We start from the raw sequence: 24334 nt of genomic DNA, 5'->3' as shown, positions 1-24334 counted from the left end.
ACTTTTAACCATGTATTGTTTTGTTTACTTTTAACCATGTATTGTTATGTTTACAGTTTGTGCCCTCCCCATGATGTTATTTTTAAGTGTTGTTTACTTTTAACCATGTATTGTTTTGTTTACAGTATGTGCCCTGGCCTGGATTTTATTGTTTAGTGTTGTTCACTTTTAACCATGTATTGTTTTGTTTACAGTATGTGCCCCGGCCTAGATTTTGTTGTTTACTGTTGTTCACTTCTAACCTTGCATTGTTATGTTTACAGTATGTGCCCTGGCCGGGATTTTATGGTTTAGTGTTGTTTACTTTTAACCATGTATTGTTTTGTTTACAGTATGTGCCCTTGCTGGGATTTTTTTTTTTTAAGTGTTGTTTAATTTTAACCATGTATTATTTTGTTTACAGTATGTGCCCTGTCCGGAATTTTAATGTTTAGTGTTGTTTACTTTTAACCATGTATTGTTTTGTTTACTTTTAACCATGTATTGTTATGTTTACAGTTTGTGCCCTCCCCATGGTTTTATTTTTAAGTGTTGTTTACTTTTAACCATGTATTGTTTTGTTTACAGTATGTGCCCTGGCCTGGATTTTATTGTTTAGTGTTGTTCACTTTTAACCATGTATTGTTTTGTTTACAGTATGTGCCCTCGCTGGGATTTTATTTTTTAAGTGTTGTTTACTTTTAACCATGTATTGTTTTGTTTACAGTATGTGCCCTGTCCGGAATTTTAATGTTTAGTGTTGTTTACTTTTAACCATGTATTGTTTTGTTTACAGTGTGCCCTCGCTGGGATTTTATTGTTTAGAGTTGTTCACTTTTAACCATGTATTGTTTTGTTTACAGTATGTGCCCTCGCTGGGATTTTATTTTTAAGTGTTGTTTACTTCTAACCATGTATTGTTTTGTTTACAGTATGTGCCCTGGCCTGTATTTTATTGTTTAGAGTTGTTCACTTTTAACCATGTATTGTTTTGTTTACAGTATGTGCCCTCGCTGGGATTTTATTTTTTAAGTGTTGTTTAATTTTAACCATGTATTGTTTTGTTTACAGTATGTGCCCTGTCCGGAATTTTATGGTTTAGTGTTGTTTACTTTTAACCATGTATTGTTTTGTTTACAGTATGTGCCCTCGCTGGGATTTTATTTTTAAGTGTTGTTTACTTTTAATCATGTATTGTTTTGTTAACAGTATGTGCCCTGGCCGGGATTTTATGGTTTAGTGTTGTTTACTTTTAACCATGTTTTAATGTTTAGTGTTGTTTACTTTTAACCATGTATTGTTTTGTTTACAGTATGTGCCCTGGCCGGGATTTTATTGTTTAGTGTTGTTTACTTTGAACCATGTATTGTTTTGTTTACAGTATATGCCCTGGCCGGGATTTTATGGTTTAGTGTTGTTTACTTTTAACCATATATTGTTTTGTTTACAGTATGTGCCCTCGCCGGGATTTTATTTTTAAGTGTTGTTTACTTTTAATCATGTATTGTTATGTTTACAGAATGTGCCCATCGCCGGGATTTTATTTTTAAATGTTGTTCACTTTTAACCATGTATTGTTATGTTTACAGTATGTGCCCTCGCCGGGATTTTATTGTTTAGTGTTGTTCACTTTTAACCATGTATTTTCTTTTAATCATGTATTGTTATGTTGACAATATGTGCCCCCGCCGGGATTTTATTGTTTAGTGTTGTTCACTTTTAACCATGTATTGTTTTGTTTACAGTATGTGCCCCGGCCTAGATTTTGTTGTTTACTGTTGTTCACTTCTAACCTTGCATTGTTATGTTTACAGTATGTGCCCTGGCCGGGATTTTATGGTTTAGTGTTGTTTACTTTTAACCATGTATTGTTTTGTTTACAGTATGTGCCCTCGCTGGGATTTTATTTTTAAGTGTTGTTTATTTTTAACCATGTATTGTTTTGTTTACTTTTAACCATGTATTGTTATGTTTACAGTTTGTGCCCTCCCCATGATTTTATTTTTAAGTGTTGTTTACTTCTAACCATGTATTGTTTTGTTTACAGTATGTGCCCTCGCTGGGATTTTATTTTTTAAGTGTTGTTTACTTTTAACCATGTATTGTTTTGTTTACAGTATGTGCCCTCGCTGGGATTTTATTTTTAAGTGTTGTTTACTTTTAATCATGTGTTGTTTTGTTAACAGTATGTGCCCTGGCCGGGATTTTATGGTTTAGTGTTGTTTACTTTTAACCATGTATTGTTTTGTTTACAGTATGTGCCCTGGCCGGGATTTTATTGTTAAATGTTGTTTACTTTTAACCATGTATTGTTTTGTTTACAGTATGTGCCCTGGCCGCGATTTTATTTTTAAGTGTTGTTTACTTTTAACCATGTATTGTTTTGTTTACAGTATGTGCCCTGGCCGGGATGTTATTGTGAAATGTTGTTTACTTTTAACCATGTATTGTTTTGTTTACAGTATGTGCCCTGGCCGGGATTTTATTGTTAAATGTTGTTTACTTTTAATCATGTATTGTTTTGTTTACAGTATGTGCCCTCGCTGGGATTTTATTTTTTAAGTGTTGTTTACTTTTAATCATGTATTGTTTTGTTTACAGTATGTGCCCTGGCCGGGATTTTATTGTGAAATGTTGTTTACTTTTAACCATGTATTGTTTTGTTTACAGTATGTGCCCTGGCCGCGATTTTATTTTTAAGTGTTGTTTACTTTTAACCATGTATTGTTTTGTTAACAGTATGTGCCCTGGCCGGGATTTTATTGTTAAATGTTGTTTACTTTGAACCATGTATTGTTTTGTTTACAGTATGTGCCCTGGCCGGGTTTTTATGGTTTAGTGTTGTTTACTTTTAACCATGTATTGTTTTGTTTACAGTATGTGCCCTCGCTGGGATTTTATTTTTAAGTGTTGTTTACTTTTAACCATGTATTGTTTTGTTTACTTTTAACCATGTATTGTTATGTTTACAGTTTGTGCCCTCCCCATGATTTTATTTTTAAGTGTTGTTTACTTCTAACCATGTATTGTTTTGTTTACAGTATGTGCCCTGGCCTGGATTTTATTGTTTAGTGTTGTTCACTTTTAACCATGTATTGTTTTGTTTACTTTTAACCATGTATTGTTATGTTTACAGTTTGTGCCCTCCCCATGATTTTATTTTTAAGTGTTGTTTACTTCTAACCATGTATTGTTTTGTTTACAGTATGTGCCCCGGCCTAGATTTTGTTGTTTACTGTTGTTCACTTCTAACCTTGCATTGTTATGTTTACAGTATGTGCCCTGGCCGGGATTTTATGGTTTAGTGTTGTTTACTTTTAACCATGTATTGTTTTGTTTACAGTATGTGCCCTCGCTGGGATTTTATTTTTAAGTGTTGTTTACTTTTAATCATGTATTGTTTTGTTAACAGTATGTGCCCATGCCGGGATTTTATGGTTTAGTGTTGTTTACTTTTAACCATGTTTTAATGTTTAGTGTTGTTTACTTTTAACCATGTATTGTTTTGTTTACAGTATGTGCCCTGGCCGGGATTTTATTGTTTAGTGTTGTTTACTTTGAACCATGTATTGTTTTGTTTACAGTATATGCCCTGGCCGGGATTTTATGGTTTAGTGTTGTTTACTTTTAACCATATATTGTTTTGTTTACAGTATGTGCCCTCGCCGGGATTTTATTTTTAAGTGTTGTTTACTTTTAATCATGTATTGTTATGTTTACAGAATGTGCCCATCGCCGGGATTTTATTTTTAAATGTTGTTCACTTTTAACCATGTATTGTTATGTTTACAGTATGTGCCCTCGCCGGGATTTTATTGTTTAGTGTTGTTCACTTTTAACCATGTATTTTCTTTTAATCATGTATTGTTATGTTGACAGTATGTGCCCTCGCCGGGATTTTATTGTTTAGTGTTGTTCACTTTTAACCATGTATTGTTTTGTTTACAGTATGTGCCCCGGCCTAGATTTTATTGTTTACTGTTGTTCACTTCTAACCTTGCATTGTTATGTTTACAGTATGTGCCCTGGCCGGGATTTTATGGTTTAGTGTTGTTTACTTTTAACCATGTATTGTTTTGTTTACAGTATGTGCCCTCGCTGGGATTTTATTTTTAAGTGTTGTTTACTTTTAACCATGTTTTGTTTTGTTTACTTTTAACCATATATTGTTTTGTTTACAGTATGTGCCCTCGCCGGGATTTTATTTTTAAGTGTTGTTTACTTTTAATCGTGTATTGTTATGTTTACAGAATGTGCCCTCGCTGGGATTTTATTTTTAAGTGTTGTTTACTTTTAATCATGTATTGTTTTGTTAACAGTATGTGCCCTGGCCGGGATTTTATGGTTTAGTGTTGTTTACTTTTAACCATGTTTTAATGTTTAGTGTTGTTTACTTTTAACCATGTATTGTTTTGTTTACAGTATGTGCCCTGGCAGGGATTTTATTGTTTAGTGTTGTTTACTTTGAACCATGTATTGTTTTGTTTACAGTATGTGCCCTGGCTGGGATTTTATTTTTAAATGTTGTTCACTTTTAACCATGTATTGTTATATTTACAGTATGTGCCCTCGCCGGGATGTTATTGTTTAGTGTTGTTCACTTTTAACCATGTATTTTCTTTTAATCATGTATTGTTATGTTTACAGTATGTGCCCTCGCCGGGATTTTATTGTTTAGTGTTGTTCACTTTTAACCATGTATTGTTATGTTTACAGTATGTGCCCCGGCCTAGATTTTATTGTTTACTGTTGTTCACTTCTAACCTTGCATTGTTATGTTTACAGTATGTGCCCTGGCCGGGATTTTATTGTTTAGTGTTGTTCACTTTTAACCATGTATTGTTTTGTTTACAGTATGTGCCCTCGCTGGGATTTTATTTTTTAAGTGTTGTTTACTTTTAACCATGTATTGTTTTGTTTACAGTATGTGCCCTGGCCTGGATTTTATTGTTTAGTGTTGTTCACTTTTAACCATGTATTGTTTTGTTAACAGTATGTGCCCTCGCTGGGATTTTATTTTTTAAGTGTTGTTTACTTTTAACCATGTATTGTTTTGTTTACAGTATGTGCCCCGCCCAAGATTTTATTGTTTACTGTTGTTCACTTGTAACCTTGCATTGTTATGTTTACAGTATGTGCCCTGGCCGGGATTTTATGGTTTAGTGTTGTTTACTTTTAACCATGTATTGTTTTGTTTACAGTATGTGCCCTCGCTGGGATTTTATTTTTAAGTGTTGTTTACTTTTAACCATGTATTGTTTTGTTTACTTTTAACCATGTATTGTTATGTTTACAGTTTGTGCCCTCCCCATGATTTTATTTTTAAGTGTTGTTTACTTCTAACCATGTATTGTTTTGTTTACAGTATGTGCCCTGGCCTGGATTTTATTGTTTAGTGTTGTTCACTTTTAACCATGTATTGTTTTGTTTACAGTATGTGCCCCGGCCTAGATTTTGTTGTTTACTGTTGTTCACTTCTAACCTTGCATTGTTATGTTTACAGTATGTGCCCTGGCCGGGATTTTATGGTTTAGTGTTGTTTACTTTTAACCATGTATTGTTTTGTTTACAGTATGTGCCCTCGCTGGGATTTTATTTTTAAGTGTTGTTTACTTTTAATCATGTATTGTTTTGTTAACAGTATGTGCCCTGGCCGGGATTTTATGGTTTAGTGTTGTTTACTTTTAACCATGTTTTAATGTTTAGTGTTGTTTACTTTTAACCATGTATTGTTTTGTTTACAGTATGTGCCCTGGCCGGGATTTTATTGTTTAGTGTTGTTTACTTTGAACCATGTATTGTTTTGTTTACAGTATATGCCCTGGCCGGGATTTTATGGTTTAGTGTTGTTTACTTTTAACCATATATTGTTTTGTTTACAGTATGTGCCCTCGCCGGGATTTTATTTTTAAGTGTTGTTTACTTTTAATCATGTATTGTTATGTTTACAGAATGTGCCCATCGCCGGGATTTTATTTTTAAATGTTGTTCACTTTTAACCATGTATTGTTATGTTTACAGTATGTGCCCTCGCCGGGATTTTATTGTTTAGTGTTGTTCACTTTTAACCATGTATTTTCTTTTAATCATGTATTGTTATGTTGACAGTATGTGCCCTCGCCGGGATTTTATTGTTTAGTGTTGTTCACTTTTAACCATGTATTGTTTTGTTTACAGTATGTGCCCCGGCCTAGATTTTATTGTTTACTGTTGTTCACTTCTAACCTTGCATTGTTATGTTTACAGTATGTGCCCTGGCCGGGATTTTATGGTTTAGTGTTGTTTACTTTTAACCATGTATTGTTTTGTTTACAGTATGTGCCCTCGCTGGGATTTTATTTTTAAGTGTTGTTTACTTTTAACCATGTATTGTTTTGTTTACTTTTAACCATATATTGTTTTGTTTACAGTATGTGCCCTCGCCGGGATTTTATTTTTAAGTGTTGTTTACTTTTAATCGTGTATTGTTATGTTTACAGTATGTGCCCTCGCTGGGATTTTATTTTTAAGTGTTGTTTACTTTTAATCATGTATTGTTTTGTTAACAGTATGTGCCCTGGCCGGGATTTTATGGTTTAGTGTTGTTTACTTTTAACCATGTTTTAATGTTTAGTGTTGTTTACTTTTAACCATGTATTGTTTTGTTTACAGTATGTGCCCTGGCAGGGATTTTATTGTTTAGTGTTGTTTACTTTGAACCATGTATTGTTTTGTTTACAGTATGTGCCCTGGCTGGGATTTTATTTTTAAATGTTGTTCACTTTTAACCATGTATTGTTATATTTACAGTATGTGCCCTCGCCGGGATGTTATTGTTTAGTGTTGTTCACTTTTAACCATGTATTTTCTTTTAATCATGTATTGTTATGTTTACAGTATGTGCCCTCGCCCGGATTTTATTGTTTAGTGTTGTTCACTTTTAACCATGTATTGTTATGTTTACAGTATGTGCCCCGGCCTAGATTTTATTGTTTACTGTTGTTCACTTCTAACCTTGCATTGTTATGTTTACAGTATGTGCCCTGGCCGGGATTTTATGGTTTAGTGTTGTTTACTTTTAACCATGTATTGTTTTGTTTACAGTATGTGCCCTCGCTGGTATTTTATTTTTAAGTGATGTTTACTTTTAACCATGTATTGTTTTGTTTACTTTTAACCATGTATTGTTATGTTTACAGTTTGTGCCCTCCCCATGATTTTATTTTTAAGTGTTGTTTACTTCTAACCATGTATTGTTTTGTTTACAGTATGTGCCCTCGCTGGGATTTTATTTTTTAAGTGTTGTTTACTTTTAACCATGTATTGTTTTGTTTACAGTATGTGCCCCGGCCTAGATTTTGTTGTTTACTGTTGTTCACTTCTAACCTTGCATTGTTATGTTTACAGTATGTGCCCTGGCCGGGATTTTATGGTTTAGTGTTGTTTACTTTTAACCATGTATTGTTTTGTTTACAGTATGTGCCCTCGCTGGGATTTTATTTTTAAGTGTTGTTTATTTTTAACCATGTATTGTTTTGTTTACTTTTAACCATGTATTGTTATGTTTACAGTTTGTGCCCTCCCCATGATTTTATTTTTAAGTGTTGTTTACTTCTAACCATGTATTGTTTTGTTTACAGTATGTGCCCTCGCTGGGATTTTATTTTTTAAGTGTTGTTTACTTTTAACCATGTATTGTTTTGTTTACAGTATGTGCCCTCGCTGGGATTTTATTTTTAAGTGTTGTTTACTTTTAATCATGTGTTGTTTTGTTAACAGTATGTGCCCTGGCCGGGATTTTATGGTTTAGTGTTGTTTACTTTTAACCATGTATTGTTTTGTTTACAGTATGTGCCCTGGCCGGGATTTTATTGTTAAATGTTGTTTACTTTTAACCATGTATTGTTTTGTTTACAGTATGTGCCCTGGCCGCGATTTTATTTTTAAGTGTTGTTTACTTTTAACCATGTATTGTTTTGTTTACAGTATGTGCCCTGGCCGGGATGTTATTGTGAAATGTTGTTTACTTTTAACCATGTATTGTTTTGTTTACAGTATGTGCCCTGGCCGGGATTTTATTGTTAAATGTTGTTTACTTTTAATCATGTATTGTTTTGTTTACAGTATGTGCCCTCGCTGGGATTTTATTTTTTAAGTGTTGTTTACTTTTAATCATGTATTGTTTTGTTTACAGTATGTGCCCTGGCCGGGATTTTATTGTGAAATGTTGTTTACTTTTAACCATGTATTGTTTTGTTTACAGTATGTGCCCTGGCCGCGATTTTATTTTTAAGTGTTGTTTACTTTTAACCATGTATTGTTTTGTTAACAGTATGTGCCCTGGCCGGGATTTTATTGTTAAATGTTGTTTACTTTGAACCATGTATTGTTTTGTTTACAGTATGTGCCCTGGCCGGGTTTTTATGGTTTAGTGTTGTTTACTTTTAACCATGTATTGTTTTGTTTACAGTATGTGCCCTCGCTGGGATTTTATTTTTAAGTGTTGTTTACTTTTAACCATGTATTGTTTTGTTTACTTTTAACCATGTATTGTTATGTTTACAGTTTGTGCCCTCCCCATGATTTTATTTTTAAGTGTTGTTTACTTCTAACCATGTATTGTTTTGTTTACAGTATGTGCCCTGGCCTGGATTTTATTGTTTAGTGTTGTTCACTTTTAACCATGTATTGTTTTGTTTACTTTTAACCATGTATTGTTATGTTTACAGTTTGTGCCCTCCCCATGATTTTATTTTTAAGTGTTGTTTACTTCTAACCATGTATTGTTTTGTTTACAGTATGTGCCCCGGCCTAGATTTTGTTGTTTACTGTTGTTCACTTCTAACCTTGCATTGTTATGTTTACAGTATGTGCCCTGGCCGGGATTTTATGGTTTAGTGTTGTTTACTTTTAACCATGTATTGTTTTGTTTACAGTATGTGCCCTCGCTGGGATTTTATTTTTAAGTGTTGTTTACTTTTAATCATGTATTGTTTTGTTAACAGTATGTGCCCATGCCGGGATTTTATGGTTTAGTGTTGTTTACTTTTAACCATGTTTTAATGTTTAGTGTTGTTTACTTTTAACCATGTATTGTTTTGTTTACAGTATGTGCCCTGGCCGGGATTTTATTGTTTAGTGTTGTTTACTTTGAACCATGTATTGTTTTGTTTACAGTATATGCCCTGGCCGGGATTTTATGGTTTAGTGTTGTTTACTTTTAACCATATATTGTTTTGTTTACAGTATGTGCCCTCGCCGGGATTTTATTTTTAAGTGTTGTTTACTTTTAATCATGTATTGTTATGTTTACAGAATGTGCCCATCGCCGGGATTTTATTTTTAAATGTTGTTCACTTTTAACCATGTATTGTTATGTTTACAGTATGTGCCCTCGCCGGGATTTTATTGTTTAGTGTTGTTCACTTTTAACCATGTATTTTCTTTTAATCATGTATTGTTATGTTGACAGTATGTGCCCTCGCCGGGATTTTATTGTTTAGTGTTGTTCACTTTTAACCATGTATTGTTTTGTTTACAGTATGTGCCCCGGCCTAGATTTTATTGTTTACTGTTGTTCACTTCTAACCTTGCATTGTTATGTTTACAGTATGTGCCCTGGCCGGGATTTTATGGTTTAGTGTTGTTTACTTTTAACCATGTATTGTTTTGTTTACAGTATGTGCCCTCGCTGGGATTTTATTTTTAAGTGTTGTTTACTTTTAACCATGTTTTGTTTTGTTTACTTTTAACCATATATTGTTTTGTTTACAGTATGTGCCCTCGCCGGGATTTTATTTTTAAGTGTTGTTTACTTTTAATCGTGTATTGTTATGTTTACAGAATGTGCCCTCGCTGGGATTTTATTTTTAAGTGTTGTTTACTTTTAATCATGTATTGTTTTGTTAACAGTATGTGCCCTGGCCGGGATTTTATGGTTTAGTGTTGTTTACTTTTAACCATGTTTTAATGTTTAGTGTTGTTTACTTTTAACCATGTATTGTTTTGTTTACAGTATGTGCCCTGGCAGGGATTTTATTGTTTAGTGTTGTTTACTTTGAACCATGTATTGTTTTGTTTACAGTATGTGCCCTGGCTGGGATTTTATTTTTAAATGTTGTTCACTTTTAACCATGTATTGTTATATTTACAGTATGTGCCCTCGCCGGGATTTTATTGTTTAGTGTTGTTCACTTTTAACCATGTATTGTTATGTTTACAGTATGTGCCCTCGCCGGGATTTTATTGTTTAGTGTTGTTCACTTTTAACCATGTATTGTTATGTTTACAGTATGTGCCCCGGCCTAGATTTTATTGTTTACTGTTGTTCACTTTTAACCTTGCATTGTTATGTTTACAGTATGTGCCCTGGCCGGGATTTTATTGTTTAGTGTTGTTCACTTTTAACCATGTATTGTTTTGTTTACAGTATGTGCCCTCACCGGGATTTTATTTTTTAAGTGTTGTTTACTTTTAACCATGTATTGTTTTGTTTACAGTATGTGCCCTGGCCTGGATTTTATTGTTTAGTGTTGTTCACTTTTAACCATGTATTGTTTTGTTAACAGTATGTGCCCTCGCTGGGATTTTATTTTTTAAGTGTTGTTTACTTTTAACCATGTATTGTTTTGTTTACAGTATGTGCCCCGCCCAAGATTTTATTGTTTACTGTTGTTCACTTGTAACCTTGCATTGTTATGTTTACAGTATGTGCCCTGGCCGGGATTTTATGGTTTAGTGTTGTTTACTTTTAACCATGTATTGTTTTGTTTACAGTATGTGCCCTGGCCGGGATTTTATTTTTAAGTGTTGTTTACTTTTAACCATGTATTGTTTTGTTTACTTTTAACCATGTATTGTTATGTTTACAGTTTGTGCCCTCCCCATGATTTTATTTTTAAGTGTTGTTTACTTCTAACCATGTATTGTTTTGTTTACAGTATGTGCCCTGGCCGGGATTTTATTGTTTAGTGTTGTTCACTTTTAACCATGTATTGTTTTGTTTACAGTATGTGCCCCGGCCTAGATTTTGTTGTTTACTGTTGTTCACTTCTAACCTTGCATTGTTATGTTTACAGTATGTGCCCTGGCCGGGATTTTATGGTTTAGTGTTGTTTACTTTTAACCATGTATTGTTTTGTTTACAGTATGTGCCCTCGCTGGGATTTTATTTTTAAGTGTTGTTTACTTTTAATCATGTATTGTTTTGTTAACAGTATGTGCCCTGGCCGGGATTTTATGGTTTAGTGTTGTTTACTTTTAACCATGTTTTAATGTTTAGTGTTGTTTACTTTTAACCATGTATTGTTTTGTTTACAGTATGTGCCCTGGCCGGGATTTTATTGTTAAGTGTTGTTTACTTTTAATCATGTATTGTTTTGTTTACAGTATATGCCCTGGCCGGGATTTTATGGTTTAGTGTTGTTTACTTTTAACCATATATTGTTTTGTTTACAGTATGTGCCCTCGCCGGGATTTTATTTTTAAGTGTTGTTTACTTTTAATCATGTATTGTTATGTTTACAGAATGTGCCCATCGCCGGGATTTTATTTTTAAATGTTGTTCACTTTTAACCATGTATTGTTATGTTTACAGTATGTGCCCTCGCCGGGATTTTATTGTTTAGTGTTGTTCACTTTTAACCATGTATTTTCTTTTAATCATGTATTGTTATGTTGACAGTATGTGCCCTCGCCGGGATTTTATTGTTTAGTGTTGTTCACTTTTAACCATGTATTGTTTTGTTTACAGTATGTGCCCCGGCCTAGATTTTATTGTTTACTGTTGTTCACTTCTAACCTTGCATTGTTATGTTTACAGTATGTGCCCTGGCCGGGATTTTATGGTTTAGTGTTGTTTACTTTTAACCATGTATTGTTTTGTTTACAGTATGTGCCCTCGCTGGGATTTTATTTTTAAGTGTTGTTTACTTTTAACCCTGTATTGTTTTGTTTACTTTTAACCATGTATTGTTTTGTTTACAGTATGTGCCCTCGCCGGGATTTTATTTTTAAGTGTTGTTTACTTTTAATCGTGTATTGTTATGTTTACAGAATGTGCCCTCGCTGGGATTTTATTTTTAAGTGTTGTTTACTTTTAATCATGTATTGTTTTGTTAACAGTATGTGCCCTGGCCGGGATTTTATGGTTTAGTGTTGTTTACTTTTAACCATGTTTTAATGTTTAGTGTTGTTTACTTTTAACCATGTATTGTTTTGTTTACAGTATGTGCCCTGGCAGGGATTTTATTGTTTAGTGTTGTTTACTTTGAACCATGTATTGTTTTGTTTACAGTATGTGCCCTGGCTGGGATTTTATTTTTAAATGTTGTTCACTTTTAACCATGTATTGTTATATTTACAGTATGTGCCCTCGCCGGGATGTTATTGTTTAGTGTTGTTCACTTTTAACCATGTATTTTCTTTTAATCATGTATTGTTATGTTTACAGTATGTGCCCTCGCCCGGATTTTATTGTTTAGTGTTGTTCACTTTTAACCATGTATTGTTATGTTTACAGTATGTGCCCCGGCCTAGATTTTATTGTTTACTGTTGTTCACTTCTAACCTTGCATTGTTATGTTTACAGTATGTGCCCTGGCCGGGATTTTATGGTTTAGTGTTGTTTACTTTTAACCATGTATTGTTTTGTTTACAGTATGTGCCCTCGCTGGTATTTTATTTTTAAGTGATGTTTACTTTTAACCATGTATTGTTTTGTTTACTTTTAACCATGTATTGTTATGTTTACAGTTTGTGCCCTCCCCATGATTTTATTTTTAAGTGTTGTTTACTTCTAACCATGTATTGTTTTGTTTACAGTATGTGCCCTCGCTGGGATTTTATTTTTAAGTGTTGTTTACTTTTAATCATGTATTGTTTTGTTAACAGTATGTGCCCTGGCCGGGATTTTTTGGTTTAGTGTTGTTTACTTTTAACCATGTTTTAATGTTTAGTGTTGTTTACTTTTAACCATGTATTGTTTTGTTTACAGTATGTGCCCTGGCCGGGATTTTATGGTTTAGTGTTGTTTACTTTGAACCATATATTGTTTTGTTTACAGTATGTGCCCTCGCCGGGATTTTATTTTTAAGTGTTGTTTACTTTTAATCATGTATTGTTATGTTTACAGTATGTGCCCATCGCCGGGATTTTATTTTTAAATGTTGTTCACTTTTAACCATGTATTGTTATGTTTACAGTATGTGCCCTCGCCGGGATTTTATTGTTTAGTGTTGTTCACTTTTAACCATGTATTTTCTTTTAATCATGTATTGTTATGTTGATAGTATGTGCCCTCACCGGGATTTTATTGTTTAGTGTTGTTCACTTTTAACCATGTATTGTTTTGTTTACAGTATGTGCCCCGGCCTAGATTTTGTTGTTTACTGTTGTTCACTTCTAACCTTGCATTGTTATGTTTACAGAATGTGCCCTGGCCGGGATTTTATTGTTTACTGTTGTTCACTTCTAACCTTGCATTGTTATGTTAACAGTATGTGCCCTGGCCGGGATTTTATGGTTTAGTGTTGTTTACTTTTAACCATGTATTGTTTTGTTTACAGTATGTGCCCTCGCTGGTATTTTATTTTTAAGTGATGTTTACTTTTAACCATGTATTGTTTTGTTTACTTTTAACCATGTATTGTTATGTTTACAGTTTGTGCCCTCCCCATGATTTTATTTTTAAGTGTTGTTTACTTCTAACCATGTATTGTTTTGTTTACAGTATGTGCCCTCGCTGGGATTTTATTTTTAAGTGTTGTTTACTTTTAATCATGTATTGTTTTGTTAACAGTATGTGCCCTGGCCGGGATTTTTTGGTTTAGTGTTGTTTACTTTTAACCATGTTTTAATGTTTAGTGTTGTTTACTTTTAACCATGTATTGTTTTGTTTACAGTATGTGCCCTGGCCGGGATTTTATGGTTTAGTGTTGTTTACTTTGAACCATATATTGTTTTGTTTACAGTATGTGCCCTCGCCGGGATTTTATTTTTAAGTGTTGTTTACTTTTAATCATGTATTGTTATGTTTACAGAATGTGCCCATCGCCGGGATTTTATTTTTAAATGTTGTTCACTTTTAACCATGTATTGTTATGTTTACAGTATGTGCCCTCGCCGGGATTTTATTGTTTAGTGTTGTTCACTTTTAACCATGTATTTTCTTTTAATCATGTATTGTTATGTTTACAGTATGTGCCCTCACCGGGATTTTATTGTTTAGTGTTGTTCACTTTTAACCATGTATTGTTTTGTTTACAGTATGTGCCCCGGCCTAGATTTTGTTGTTTACTGTTGTTCACTTCTAACCTTGCATTGTTATGTTTACAGAATGTGCCCTGGCCGGGATTTTATTGTTTACTGTTGTTCACTTCTAACCTTGCATTGTTATGTTAACAGTATGTGCCCTGGCCGGGATTTTATGGTTTAGTGTTGTTTACTTTTAACCATGTATTGTTTTGTTTACAGTATGTGCCCTCGCTGGGATTTTTTTTTTTAAGTGTTGTTTAATTTTAACCATGTATTATTTTGTTTACAGTATGTGCCCTGTCCGGAATTTTAATGTTTAGTGTTGTTTACTTTTAACCATGTATTGTTTTGTTTACAGTATGTGCCCTCGCTGGGATTTTATTTTTAAGTGTTGTTTACTTTTAATCATGTATTGTTTTGTTAACAGTATGTGCCCTGGCCGGGATTTTATGGTTTAGTGTTGTTTACTTTTAACCATGTTTTAATGTTTAGTGTTGTTTACTTTTAACCATGTATTGTTTTGTTTACAGTATGTGCTCTGGCCGGGATTTTATTGTTTAGTGTTGTTTACTTTGAACCATGTATTGTTTTGTTTACAGTATGTGCCCTGGCCGGGATTTTATGGTTTAGTGTTGTTTACTTTTAACCATATATTGTTTTGTTTACAGTATGTGCCCTCGCCGGGATTTTATTTTTAAGTGTTGTTTACTTTTAATCATGTATTGTTATGTTTACAGAATGTGCCCATCGCCGGGATTTTATTGTTTAGTGTTGTTCACTTTTAATCATGTATTGTTATGTTTACAGAATGAGCCCATCGCTGGGATTTTATTTTTAAATGTTGTTCACTTTTAACCATGTATTGTTATGTTTACAGTATGTGCCCTGGCCGGGATTTTATTGTTTAGTGTTGTTCACTTCTAACCTTGCATTGTTATGTTTACAGTATGTGCCCTGGCCGGGATTTTATGCTTTAGTGTTGTTCACTTTTAACTATGTATTGTACTTTTAATCATGTCTTGTTATGTTTACAGTATGTGCCCTCGCCGGGATTTTATTTTTTTGTGTTGTTCACTTTTAACCATGTATTGTTATGTTTGCAGAATGTTCCTGGGCGGGAGTATTGTTATTTTGTGTTGTTTACTTTTAACCCTGTTTTGTTATGTTTACAGAATGTTCCTGGGCGGGAGTATTGTTATTTTGTGTTGTTTACTTTTAACCCTGTTTTGTTATGTTTACAGAATGTATCTGGGCAGAGGTTTTGCTACTTATCTTTGTTCACTTTACCATGTCTTGTTTTTGTTAATATAATACCTTTATGGTTGTGTTTTTGTTTACATAATATGCTTGGGTTATTATGTAAACAAGAACACAGCCTTTTGTTTTCTGTTGTTTATTTATATTCATGTCTTGTTGGTGGTGGGTGTTGTTTATGGTTGTGTTTTTGTTTACATAATTTGCTTGGGTTATTATGTAAACAAGAACACAGCCTTTTGTTTTCTGTTGTTTATTTATTATCATGTCTTGTTGGTGGTGGGTGTTGTTTATGGTTGTGTTTTTGTTTACATAATTTGCTTGGGTTATTATGTAAACAAGAACACAGCCTTTTGTTTTCTAACTACTGTTTATTTATAATCATGTCTTGTTGGTGGTGGGTGTTGTTTATGGTTGTGTTTTTGTTTACATAATATGCTTGGGTTATTATGTAAACAAGAACACAGCCTTTTGTTTTCTAACTGTTGTTTATTTATTATCATGTCTTGTTGGTGGTGGGTGTTGTTTATGGTTGTGTTTTTGTTTACATAATATGCTTGGGTTATTATGTAAACAAGAACACAGCCTTTTGTTTTCTAACTGTTGTTTATTTATTATCATGTCTTGTTGGTGGTGGGTGTTGTTTATGGTTGTGTTTTTGTTTACATAATTTGCTTGGGTTATTATGTAAACAAGAACACAGCCTTTTGTTTTCTAACTGCTGTTTATTTATAATCATGTCTTGTTGGTGGTGGGTGTTGTTTATGATCGTGTTTTTGTTTTCATACTTTGCAGAGCTTGTGGTGCAGCCCTTTAAATATGGATCGAAAATATGGTGTGTGTTTGAACTTGTGAGAGTTTTGTAAAGAGGTGCCTGTTGTGTCCTCTTTGTACAATTGCATAGGCTGTCAAACTTTAACTTAAGGCAGGACTTGTTCAGTCTTTACTATTAAATGCTCAGTATATCACTGACAGGTATTTAGATTTCAACCTTTGGTCAAACATTTCAGAAAAGTCTTTAATGTTATTGTAATGTTTAACTTTTATGTGCACCTCCATTTCATGAATTTCAGACAAGTCAACACTGCCTGAATCTGCGGGATGCAAGTCCAGATAACCCTTCTTAAGGGTCCAGGCCATAAGCTGATGCAGAGGAAACATAGATAACTGGTACATCTGATGGTAGCTTTGATTGTTACAAATGTCGGTAGCCAAAGTGTTTAAAGTCTCATGCCAGAGAGTCTTTAGCCATACCCTTTTTTCACCAAGCTTTTCTGTTGTTTGTTTTGGTGACATCATTGTAGTGCAAAACTTTAGAAACGTGATTGTCTGCAGATATCCACCGAATTGAGTTGCTCATAGAACCCCCTCCCCCTATAAAAAAAATGAAAACTATTTTTCCATTTGACTGGTAGCCTTCTGTTGTTTCTTTAGTTTTTGACACACCAATTTGATCCGAATTTGAAACCAGGAGAGCCCTCAAAAGGGCCTAGTGATCAAAATGAAATTAATTGAAAGACATTACATTCCCAATAGTTTGTGTATTCCTTGCATTGCACTCTTATGACAAATATTGTAGTTTGTAAACAGTTGTTCATATATCCTATTTCCTTGTGCAGATATTGGATATGTGGCGGAAGCGGACATTGTAGAGGTGGTGTTGCGTCGATGGCGTCCTGTGACTATTGAGGACGTCCTCGTGGAAGCGCTCCAGGTATTTATATGAAGAAAGGCAGGTATCACTTGTAGTGCTAGACCACATTAATTTTGTATTTCTCTTATATTTTATTCTGTCATTTTTGGATTGTATACAGTAACTTGATTTTACAAAAGTAAATGTGAATGTTTTTAGAAAACACGCATTTAAGTACAATTTTTACAGTCTGTTTTTTTTTTTCATTTTATAATTTTTCACAAATTCTATAATCATTTTACTTTTGAAATTTACTGTTGAAGGAGCGGCAAGACCCGGAAGTGGACAAGGTCATTCAAGAGGTGGGACCAGGCTGATGGACATTAGCTTTTCCATCTATGGAAAAGTAGGTTAATGAAGATACTACATAATAATTTATAATATTTCCATAACACATTTGCTTAAGATTTTTACCAAAAATATTTACCCAAATAGATGGAAATCTCTAGTCGTCCAGCATACATGTGAATAACATGTATTTTGATATTGTGTTGGGGACATGGCACCGTTCAGTAAATATGTTCCATTGCATTGAAGATTATACCACCACGAATCACCATTTCAATCATACAAATGTTTTTTGCACAGCACTACGACAGGGTTAGCAGGGCCAACTTCAACATGAATCATCTACGCCACAGGCTTGTACAACAAGGAGGGAAAAGATGGAGGAGCGGGATGTGGACCAGCTTATCCGAGAGAAGAAACCAGACTGACGGACCACTCACCTAGTAAGATATGATTTTAAGGTCTGTTATGGCACCTCTTTGAAAATACACTTTAAGTGGCAATGCCTGATGATGATGCTGATGGTGATGATGCTGCTTCTGCTGCTGCTGCTGCTGATGATGATGATGATGATGGTGGTGGTGATGATGATCTACCGTTTTCTGTGTTATGTTTTATGTCTGACCTCAACCGTTGCCTTAGACTGTTTTTTTTTTAAGAATATCTAAATGCATCATCTGTTGTCTGTGAATTGCGAATATATAAATTTTTAATGCATAATTCATTTTTAAATTCCAAACACTCCATTACAGTTGGGGACTTGACCCAGCAGCTCTTCTTCCCCCATCATGCCCAGCAGACTGGTCCAACATTTTTCAAAGCTCCACAGAAATGTGATGCCTGGAAATTGGCTGTCTTTGGAGTATGTGCAGAAGGCTCAGGTACATTGTAGATCTTAAAAACTGAGTTCATGCATTATTAAACTGTGTAAATAGAACATGTTTTTTTCAGCTTTTCATTTACTTTGAGTCAATTTTTAGCTCGACTATTCGAAGAATAGGTGAGCTATACTACTTGCCCCAGCGTCGGTGTCCGATTAAAGTTTTAGGGCAAGTTGAGATTTTCACTTATAAGTCCAATACCCCACATTCAATTGACTTAATATTTCACGCAGTTGTTCAGGGCCATCACATGATGAGGTTAGATAACTCCATATTATTCTTTACACAGATTATGGCCCCTGATTGACTATGGAACTTAGGTTAAAGTTTTAGGGCAAGTTGGAATATTTATTAATAACTTCTATATCCTTTGTTCAATTGACTTAATACTTCACACAGTTGTTCAGGACCATCACACAATGAGGTTACATAACTCCATATTATCCTAAATACAAGTTATGGCCCCTGATTGACTTAGGTTAAAGTTTTAGGGCAGGTTAAAGTTGGGATTTTCACTTAAAACTCCAATACCATTCATTCAATTGACTTAATACTTCACACAGATGTTCAGAGCCATTACATAATGAGGTTAGATAACTCCATATTATCTTTTATACAAATTATGGCCCCTGATTGACTATGGAACTTAGGTTAAAGTTTTAGGGCAGGTTGGGATATTGTTTAATAACTTCTATGCTTCCTGTTGTTCCTAAATTGAGATGAAATACATGTGCACAGTGCAGTTCAAAAGATTTATGTCGTAATGTTAACATACTTTTAAACATTTTATTTACTGTATAGTACCATAGGTCAATGTCATTATCTTAATGTAGTAACATTTTAACTTTTTTCTTATTGACATGCGCATGTATCTGTTGTAGGACTACATATGCGGATTGAGATATCTAGGATAGCCATTAGGAGCTACATGGCCATTTTCCATCGAAAACAACCTCAGATGTTTATGGACGGTTTACAAGGTCAGATATCTTTACATTTAACTATGCTAGGTAATTTAAATTTTTAATTTAGCAGTTAAATTTTATGATGTTTCTTATGGGAATCATAATTCTTTATACAATATTTTTATGCACTTCAATCAATTTAAACGTAAATGTACAAAATACACATTAAAACACTACAATCAATTTAAACTATTATGTAATTTGTTTACAAACTTCTTATACAGATGAATGGCAATCATCAAGGTTATTTTCAATTGAAAATGGCCGAGAAGTTCCAAATGCAATGATAGCAGGAAATACAAAGTTCCACCTGGGTCTGCACTGGGGCACTGCAGTCCATAGTAGGTTAATAGTATTACTTACTGAATAATTCCCTGAAAGACTTTTGCTTAAGATTTTTAAAAGTATTCACTTTTGTTTTAGCCTTGGTGTTGTTGTTGTTGTTAGTGTTATGTAGAAAACTTACCTTGGCCATAACTTAAATACCGTTGAAATTATTTGAATACTATTTTGTTCACATGTTGTCAGAGGAATTACGTAGATGTGTAGCATGAATCGTAATTGTGTTTTAAGTAATTTTTGTGTTAGTTTAATTCTTGAAATGAACAAAATTAAGCAAACCCTCCTATGATTTCAGATGGAAAATCAAATGCTGTGATGATAGGAGAAGTGACTACGACTGTGACCAGCTCATCAAGGAGTGGCCATAACATTCTCCAACTTGTAGCTGATGCTTGAAAACCAGTCAAGCTCTTCCATCGGAAACACTACCTACAGCTGTTTTTCAAGCTATTGAAAAACATCTCGAAGTAACACCATTTTGTACTTGAAGGTATGATAACATAAATGACATGATATGTCATATCACCATTTCTTAAAGCATACATTTATAAGCATTCAATATTAGATTTTAATTTTCCAAGAATGTTTTAAAGGGACTGTACACCAGATTGGCACCAAAAAAGTTTTTTTCTGTAACAAATATCCGGACAATTATTTAATAAAATGTTTACCCTTTACCGCCTTCACCTTGGGACAACAGTTTTGACAGTTACCCAAATAAACATGAAATTACTGTAAACTTAACACTTGTTTTTATTATTCTTCTGTGGATATTTTTTCGGTTTTAAATATGTTTTATCAATTAATAATTTCAGCAGATGGACCCAGATTTGTGTAGTGCAGAGAGATTGCTGAATCAGATGTTGTGAAGTACAGCTAATGCTTCATTGCTGAGAATGGGAGGAGTTGTCTTGCCTGAACTCCCATGTGAAATCTGCACCAAGGGCGTGGACTTTGATAACAGTGATATTTACATGAGAAGATAAGGAAATACTTCAGAATTGATGTTAATAGAGACAAATTAGCTTACCCTGGACCATCTCAACCAAAGCAGTGAACACACTATAACCTTTTCTTCTTACAATTTGTTTAGATATATCTGTCATACAACTGATGTATGGTAGGGTGAAATATGTTTTCAACTATAATATGTGTTCTCTATTGAAGGTTGTCTATTGTAATCAACAACTGACATTCATTGTATTATTCCCCTGTTAACTTTTTACAAATTTCCCTTGATAGCTTTACTTTAAAGATGCTCTCTCACTTCCAAATAAGATGTACATTGTACCACAATTAATACAAATGTATTATATTCCATACAGAACAAATACATGTCTTAAACAATAGTTATTATGATTGAATACACAGTTAAATTTTAAGGAAACGTGCAGAAAACACGCTTTATACATTATGAGTGAATAGTAGATCACAATCTTTTAGCATTCACCAGTAAATTCGAATATTTGCTTTTTCAGCTATTAAAGAGACTGTACACCAGATTGTCACCAAAAAAAGTTTTTTTCTGTAACGAATCCCAGGACATTTATTTAATAGAATGTGTTACGCTTTGATATCATAATTGTGTCGGAGACCGGGTTTAAACCCGTGTGGCCAAAATTGCAGTCCAGTGTTGTATTCACTGTGCTACGAAGGCGTACTCAAAATGAGTGGTATATTTAAGCTATATACCTCACTTGGTAATATCACACGATAACATTTTATAGCCAATCACGCATAAGGAATGTTCTACTAGGTAGACACATTCATTAATCTTTTTTAATGGATAAATACAAAATAACTGCTAAAATTAAATAAATTTTAAACTTCAGTTAGTAAGTTTCAATGCATTGTACACATTAATACCAAGTTTATGTCAGTTTTCGACCATTTTCTTTTTTTCTTGCAAATTGATCATCTGTTGCACAGTTGCTTTAATACATGGGTATAAACTTGTCAGTAATTATTATTTTCCATTAATGCATTATGTTGTATAAAGTACTTCAATTGAATTTTAATAAGAGTGTCACTTAAAAGTAATTTCTATTAACTTTTAATGTCTGTCTGAATCATCAATTTAAAATCCAAGGTTTGACCAGGTTTATAAGAAGGCTGAACTGCAATGTCAAAACAAAACATGTAATATATATTTAAATGTGTATTTAGTTTTGACATGGTAATATTTCAGTTTGTTTTCTTTATCAAAACTATTATTTACTATAATTTTGTATCTTAGTCAAATAGATATGTAACAATCTTTTACACAGTTTATCATAAGATTTCCTGTAGTTGAATGAGATTTTTCTCCCACCTCAGATATGTAGATCCAATAATTTAACCATGCTAGAAATTCTTATCTTACCCACCGGCGAATATGAAATGCCCGTATGGAACTCCTTTTTAATGGTCACTACATTTTAATTAACTCCCTTGTTGAAGACAATGTTGACTGTAGCATCATGGAAACCTTGTCTTGTGGCAATATTTAGAACGCTAATTATTTATTTCTCGCTTCAAATGTCACCATAAACCAGTTTTCACGCACCTTTCAAGAAATAATGCTTCACTCTCCTTAGAACTATTTCAAGACCGATCTGACTATTTACATAATCTGAATCACTGCGCGCATATTCATGACAACCATGAATTATCGCATATCCATTCGCAATTATTTACACTAAGCACAAAAGAGTTCCAACAAAAAATACATTTTTACTTATTTTTTTTAACTGGTGAGGGAGAAAAAGCATCTACCATAGCCGCTCGTGTAAGATAGGTTCATCCCGACCCTCGCGCAGGGTCGGAATGAACACCCTTTCTCGGGTCGGAATGAACCTATCTTACACTCTCGGCCATGGGAGATACTTATAATGAGTGAAATAAAATCACCATCTTTATCATTAAATTCATATGCTTTTCTATATTTGTCTTTAAAATTGTTGATATTTGAGAACTAATTCGGAAAGGTGTTAAGTGTATTGTTATTTTACTAAGTTTGGTAAAAAAATAAATATTGTGTAAAATGAGTATAGCTACAAAATGCATAAATACCAGAATAAACCTGTTAATTGTATTACAATTTCTGAATATTTTGAATGTATTTTTTTTGTACAACAATGATCCACTCCTGACATAATTGAACACACGTGTGTTATTGAAGCGTTTTATGTCATGTGATGTATGGTCAGTCGAGGGGAAAGGCGGGAATATGCACAGGTTGTAATTATATTGGTCATTTCTATGCTTGACTGAAGTGGTTAACTTGATTTTATTCAAATTTGAGTCGTTTAATGTTGGCATAAAGATGTTTTATCATTTAATGTTATTATTCTAATCGGAAAATTGTTTAGTTAATTGGGAACATTTATATGTTCATGTTAATCATTAATTAGAAAAAAAGTATTTAGGTCATGAAATTGAAATATTTCAAAAAGTATTGATGAATACTGAAGGAAATATGTATACATTTTGATCTCATGCATTTTGAAGCATTATGGTATTCTGAGGTACAGTTTTCCAGAGTTATTTTACAAACAGTTGAAGTTTTGATCTCTGGTTTTTACCCTGTCTTGGAATATCATAATTTGTACAACGTTGTATTATTTGAACATTGTATATAGATGCTGTATGGTAACAGTTTTCTGTAAATATGAGATTTTAGTGGCTATTCTCCAGAAATCTGATTAGTTTTTAATGCCTAGCTAGTCCCAATGTCTTGAAACTTCTTAAGCATAAAAGACTTAAGTAGACTTATTTCAGTTAGCCAAAATGCATACCTCAATTGGATTTTGATACATGAAAAATGGTTTATTGTAATTGACAATTCCTATAATAATAATAATAATAATATCTTTATTTTAAGAAGGTGACATATTAAGATCATGTACAAAACTACAGAATCTTATTTTCGATATGGCCCTCTGAAACAGAATGAAAATATGGCAAATAATCATAAGAAAATAATCATATATAAAGTATAACGAAGTGAATATAATGCAAATTATTGAAAAAACAAAAAGAGTGAGCTTAGATAGTCCTGTTGTAAGGGACTTAAGAAGTTTCGAGAAATTGGGGCGATCATGTTTGTAATTCAAGTATTTTTTAATATGCCTTTATTTTTGTTGAGTAGTTTTTTAAGACCTCTAGTTTGATCCCTAAGGTGTTGCATATTGTATTGTATTTTATTGTCGTTGCCATGGTAACATTTTTAATACAATGGAAGTATTGCAATGGTAACATTGTTAATATTAATGAAAGTATTATCATGATATTTTTAGAAAATTGTCACCACTTTAGATTATGTTATTTTGTGTATGATTATATTATATACCTACAAAATATATAAAGACATGAAAAAACACGTTTTCTTGGATTATTATCTCTAAAATTCGCCACATATAACAAACTACATTATTTGTCATAAAGACTATGCCATTATCTTGCCTTCCATCAGCAAGGTTTCCATGTCCAAAACCTTTGGCCAAATCTGGACTCTATCGTATAAGGCCTAATGATGCATGTTGTCGGCAGGGTTATCTTGGACTATAGTAGTGTACAAGAACTCATGGCCAATTGTTTTTTTTAATCATGTTTCGGAAAACCCAAGGTTATATGATTAGGCTATGATGATCTTGGCGTTCGTATGTTCGCATCTTCGTCTTCGCCTCCATGTATTCATAATTACCCAGCACATACATTGT

At 33.3% G+C, this 24334-nt stretch overlaps 1 long non-coding RNA gene across 1 annotated transcript in view; it reads left to right on the top strand.

The window, feature by feature from the left end:
• The window catches only part of LOC128232105 (uncharacterized), a 30724-nt gene extending 6762 nt beyond the window's left edge, over positions 1–23962 (top strand). The window contains exons 2-10 of the long non-coding RNA XR_008260490.1: positions 16539–16635; positions 17085–17179; positions 17422–17504; positions 17747–17889; positions 18199–18327; positions 19209–19307; positions 19517–19633; positions 19930–20124; positions 20450–23962. This is a non-coding gene — a long non-coding RNA (uncharacterized LOC128232105). The remainder of the gene's footprint in view (positions 1–16538; positions 16636–17084; positions 17180–17421; positions 17505–17746; positions 17890–18198; positions 18328–19208; positions 19308–19516; positions 19634–19929; positions 20125–20449) is intronic.
• Positions 23963–24334: the final 372 nt, after the last annotated feature.

This window comes from Mya arenaria, chromosome 4 (genome assembly GCF_026914265.1).
Source record: "Mya arenaria isolate MELC-2E11 chromosome 4, ASM2691426v1".
Lineage (NCBI taxonomy): Eukaryota > Metazoa > Mollusca > Bivalvia > Myida > Myidae > Mya > Mya arenaria.
Note: the sequence above shows the minus strand (reverse complement) of the source record. Positions and strands in the feature narration are given on the sequence as shown.